The sequence below is a fragment of the Metopolophium dirhodum genome, chromosome 1, assembly GCF_019925205.1.
Source record: "Metopolophium dirhodum isolate CAU chromosome 1, ASM1992520v1, whole genome shotgun sequence".
Taxonomy (NCBI): Eukaryota; Metazoa; Arthropoda; class Insecta; order Hemiptera; family Aphididae; genus Metopolophium; species Metopolophium dirhodum.
The window spans coordinates 32,070,030-32,076,389 of record NC_083560.1 but is presented as its reverse complement, the minus strand read 5'-3'; the positions used below and the strand labels follow the sequence as shown (position 1 = coordinate 32,076,389).

General features: G+C 27.9%; 1 pseudogene; it reads right to left on the bottom strand.

The window, feature by feature from the left end:
• Nucleotides 1-1,189: 1,189 nt before the first annotated feature.
• Nucleotides 1,190-4,831, bottom strand: LOC132937024 (ring canal kelch homolog; annotated as a pseudogene).
• Nucleotides 4,832-6,360: the final 1,529 nt, after the last annotated feature.

Sequence of the window (6,360 nt, the reverse complement as noted above, 5' to 3'; positions counted from 1 at the left end):
ATTTAAATGTTTATAAAAAAAACTGTGACTAAGGATTTTTAATATTTTTCAAACGTCATTGTAACAATATAGTAGGAGGTTTTGTATTAAATTTTCAAGCTTTTTTACCCAACAATTAATGTATTATAAACATTCAAAGAAAAAAAAAACTAATAAAATTGGAAACTGAAAATGTCCCTAAACAGTTCAAAACATATCAAAATATTTTGAAAATTGTATCGTGTATAGAAAATGCTAATATAAAAAACCAGTAAAAATTGCATGTATCTATGGTTATTTGTTTTAGAGTTACACCGAGAACTAAAATCGATTTTGCCAAAAACTCTGTGGTTCGTCCAACGACCGTACATTAGGTTGCCTATACTACAGGGTTATACAAAATAAAGATCGAAGACAAATTCAGTTGTGGTTACTGGTTAATATCATAAACAGTACCCAATAGTGGAATGTTTTAAGTATTTATATCTACGTTAAACATTTTTGAATTCTTACAATTTATCAAAATCATTTATGGAGAAATTGTAATAATTTAAAAATTAGATATTCTCTAATGTGGTAAAAATTTTAACTTCAAATGAGTATGTAGCACACACTCATTTACGCTACTTGATACATCAAATTCCAATAAAATAAACTTATAAGGAATCTTGTATATTTTTCAAGGTATATTGGTGTTAAAAGTAAAAATGTTAATGATTTTGAACTGCATAATAATAATTGATACATTTTTGTGATTTTGATGAATTTCTAAACATTTTAACTCAACTCTCTAACACTAGTAAAATAAAAATTATGACTGTATTATCGATACCCATTAATTTCGGACTGACCTTATTACATGAAATTATGAAAAACCTGTGCTACATTTTTCTCATTTACACTCATAAACAAAAATTGAACAAAAGTCAAAAATCTTATATAGCACAATTAACAGAGTAAATGTATTGAACATTTTTAATGTCCAGTACAGACATATCAAACTCAAAGTTATAACAAGGCCAAGTATAGTTTGCAATAGTTTCCTATGCGCAGAACATAAAACAGTTATTGAAAAAAAACACATTTTTATTTATTACTTAAAAGTTAAAATAGTTGTATACTATAAAATACTTTTTCAATTACAGCTTATCAGAAGATAAGACGGAAAAGTATATCCACCGAATTATTATGTGGTATATCCCTCATTAACATAGTTTCAAAATTACACATAATATGATTGTATTATAACTACCAACCATGAGAGCATTTATGCTAATCGGTGTTAAAATGCGGGGGTCTATCAATGGCTACTGCAGCATAAATAAATCCAGCATCATTTATACAGGTTTCCATTAATTTCCATGTATTGGTGTTGGAGTTGTATATTTGGATAGTCAACATATTAGTAGAATGTGTATTACCCACAACATACAATAAACCATCTAAAACAACTACTACACCTATATCAAAAAATGTAATTTATAATACATTTTTACAAATATAATCTTCGAAAATATAAATACTATAGTTACTAGAATGGTTGTCAAAGAACATGTCAGCCACTGGAGTCCATACTCCGACACTTGGTCTATAGGCCTCAACAGATTTAAAATATCCTGAACCGTGTGTACCAAGGACAGCATACATAACACCGTCTAAAGACTCCAATACCAACATGAGAGCAACGTTTGGACATTGGTGCTACTAGTTTCCATGTGTCAAGACTAGGATCATAACATTCAACTGAATTTAAATGTTCATTTGTAGAATTATCATAACCTCCTACCTATACAAATAATACAATTGAATAAAATTTAATTTTACTAAAAAATATTTTTTACCGCATATAAAAGATTGTTTAGAATTCCAACACCAACATCGCATCTCTTGTTAGCCATACAAGAAACCATTCGCCATTCTTCAAAATTGACATCGAAAACTTCGACACTATTTAAACAAATAGAACCATTTTCTCCACCAACCTAGATTTTAATATTATATCATGTTATATAAATTATATAATAGCTATCCCACACTATAAAACTATAAATTAATGTAGGCTGTATGGTTCCATATTGGTAGTTTAAGTAAAGAAAACAAAAAATTCTATAACTATTTGTAGTTTCCACTACTCAGGTGGTATTTGGTAGATATTAGATAATAATCAAAATATATTTTGAGGACCAATAACCTTTTATCTACCTTTTTTTGGGCATATTAAATTGTATGTAATTTTTCTGAATTGAAGTTTCCATAAATAGAAAATGTCACAAATGTGTGGCTCCCTCCAATGACTCAACTCCTTTCACGTTTTTCATTGGATTCTAATGATTTTTATGACAGTAAATATCCATAAAAAGAATATGTTCAAAAGTATGAACTTGTATTTGATAGTCATAATAGTGGCTTATTGACAAGGTTTTTAGTATTGCTACCTATCTGCTTGAAAAATGCTTATAAATACAAATAATTTTAGCAATCACTGAAAAAACAAATGAGTTATATAAAGGGTAACTTACAGCATATATACTATTATTTAATACACCAACGCCTAAACGATCTCGATCATCTAACATGTTGACCATTGGTACCCAACTGGATTTTTGTGAAAATAAATCAAGCATTTGAATAAACTGTTCAAATCTACAGAACATTGATGGATTTTGAATACGACCAACAGCAATCAGAAATTGGTCTGCTATTAAGGCAAGATGAGTTGGATGGCAATCCTCATTCATTTCTTGTGCAATGTGGCATAGGTTATTTGCTGGGTCATACCAGCTTATAAAATTCTTATCCATAAGCGGAGAGTAACTTAACGTAAGGATAACCTGGAAGAAATAAATTTATAAAATAACTACAAAGGTAAATTTATCAAAAGAGAAACATACTTTTTGTAAACCACCAGATTGTCTAGGTTTACACCAAATAGTTTTTGGTATAGTCATTATTTTTTGTGACTTGAGTAAATGAAATTGTATCACTTCTAATACATAATCTTTACCTAAAAATATTATAATTATATACTACAAAAATTACAATAAAATTATAATTTATGGGAAGGCATACATTTAGGATTATTTTTAAGGAGAGGCTCTTCAGATACATTTTTTATTAGATACTGTTTTGAAGTTAATGGCAATCTTACATGTTCCATCAAATCTGGCAAAAATTGTTTTCTACAACATAATTCATGTCTTACCCAATTCAGAACACTTTCAAATACCTATAATATATAAACACAATTTAATTAATATAAAATAACAAAATGTAAATATATAATATCGTCGCCAATATCTTTTTTTGTTATACCATCAGCACAAACAAATTTAATTGATTTGCATAAGTTAAAGAATATTTTGCGAAGCTAGTTCTAATAACAAATACTTCTGGGTTACCTCTTGGGATCTCTTAAACAGCTATTAGATTTCTTTTTTTTATTGCAAGCCATGAATTATTTACTATAATAGTATATTTGAAATATAAATATTGTTAAGAGATGAATTAGATAGGTATATATAGTTTTATTATTTGTCATTTAATAGCTACAGACCAAGTTTACTGTAAGAAACATTAAACATTTAAATGTATTACAAGTATAGAGGTGTAATAGGTACTGCATAATATATTGTATTAAAATAGGTATTTGGTTCTATCAGCTATCTATACATGGGACAACCACCAAAATAATAATTTCTATTCTGTAAAACGTAATTCAAATATTCTTCTAACAAGCGGCCAATATATAAGATATATTATACTTAAACTGTTATTCATATATTTGCATGTATACTCTTAAGAAACGTAGTCCCGACTTGAGTGCAAAGGATTGGCAATACTATACTGTGGGTATACAGATAATTTACTGGGTGGAGGGACAAACGGTTGCTACCAGACTATGGCCTGACGAACTGATCGTCGCTGCATGACTATGCAACAGAGTATAGGTAAGCAAATTGAGCCATCTTCAAGTTTCAACCCATAATAATAAAATAACAATAATTTTGGTTTGCTTACATTTTCTTCAAATGGAACAGCAAGGTCAGAAGTGGAGATAAGTTGAATCACTTCTTCAGGAGATAAAGATAGAAATTCATCATATTTTACCACTTCTCTGAAAATAATAATCGTAATGTATAGAATTTACTTACTGAACAAGAAAATTAAGTTATGTTTATCATACAAAAACTGTTTTTTAATATAGGCATCAGAACTTGACATCAATCCTGTACAGTAATGTAAGTCAGCAAGTGCTCTGATTCCAAGACAATTTGAAGGATTTAGCTGTGTTTGTAAAAACTCTTCACATGAGACTTTTATATAGTCTAACTGCATGAGATCTGCAGCCGCTAACAAATCCTTAAGAAATAAACAATAACAAATTGAAATCATTTTAGAATAAGTCTTATAAATATATAATACCTTTACATGCTAGTCATTTAAAATTATTTCTCCAGTATAAATATAATTTATCAAGAGTTGCAAAATGGTTGGGTTTAATTCTTTTATAATAATACAATCTTTATTTCTTTCTTCAAAGCTAGTGAACAGGGCCCTGAAATATGGACTAGCTGATACTAAAACAACTTAATGTCCAAAAATTACTGTACCATCATCTGTTTCCAACTTAATATCGCAAAACACTTCATCTCTAAAAACAAACATTTGTTAACTTTTTATTTTTCTAGCTACTAAATTCAGTCATTATATACATCCTTAATGATTGCAAGACCCCAAATACTTCTGTCGTTTGAGAGCTATTTTTAAACTTTTTTGGTTCACATCTTTTAAATTTCAGAACACTTGTTTGTTCACCTTCACACGGCAAATGTTGTAAATCATTTTCATCCATTTCTGTAATAGAAATTAAACATTTTTAAATAATATGTTGAAAATTGTGAAAATGATAATTAAATATACGTGGTTTTACCAAATATTCAATATATTATACATATTGAAAGCTACTTAACAATATAAACAATTTTTGTGTTTAGTTCCAGCAGTAATTCACAAAAATTATTTTCATCAAATTTAACGTTAAAATTTGATCAAAATCATGTTTTTACAATACTACATATGTTATATTTATTTAGAGAAAATCATTATATTGAGTTCTTATGATTTATATTTAAAATATTAAGATTTAAAATTATTTTTATTGATTTTATATCAGTACGCACTTTGTTACTTGTAAAAAATTACAACCACAAAGACTGTGACACGAGCATTAAATATTAGATTATAATAGTATGCTTATTTATTTAAATTTTGGTATTCATATACTCTAATGTATGCACCAAAAGGTGGTTAGCCATGTTTCGGCATTAAAACCATAATATCGATATTGAATTTTTTTTTGCATCGGTAATGAATTATGATAGGTACTATTTAGAGATGGTGTGGTACCAATATTATTTCTATTTTCATTTCTCCAATACAATAAAACGCTAAGTAGTTGTGTTGATAAAATATTATTGAATTCAATATAGAATATTATGTTCTATCTTACCTACCTATTATGTATTGTAGGTGGTTTACTTCAACCGAAACCAGTGACACAAATTATGTCAAAGGGTATTTATCTTAACAAAAACATATCCAACTAAAGATTATTCTGCGAAAAAAATAATATGTATAACAGTCGGTAATGATTGATGTGGTAACCTATGGGCTGAGCTTCTTACTTTAAGAATAAAGAACTATTTATTCAAAACAATTCATTTCACACTTAAAATAATTATTAAGCGCCTTCGTGAATAATTGTGGTCTGTCGACTATAAAAAATACTCGACATATCTCATAACAATAACACAAGATTATTAATTTTATAAAATCTCAAATCTGTGATAATATTATATTGTTATCAATGATAATGTGGAGGTTGCAGTGTTACGCGAACGAAATTAAGTACAACAAATATTTAGTATTTAAAGAGATTGTTATTTATTGAACGTACAAGAAGGAAAAGAACATTTATTTGTGTATACAAGTAAAGTGAATTTATAATAATATTATGTGGTGTTATCATTTTAAATGATGTGCGTTTAAAAACTGATGACATTTTTACAGCCGCCAAGAAAAATCCTCCATTGAGAGAGGTTTCTGATAGCAAATTATACAGATGTTGACATCTAGTTTGTACTTAGCTGGTACTGTCTAGGTGAGTGGAAAAAAATTAATTTCCCAGTATTTTTCAAATTAATCAGGAAACGAAAAAAATAAAATAATACCTATACTAAAAACGACAATATTTACTCGAAACTAGTTTTGTTTTTTTGTTGAACGTCTTGTGACCAATTCAAAAATAAATAAAACCATAGAGACTTAAAATATTCACCAAATTTTTACTTAAACCTATTTGTATAGACATGATGATAAAAT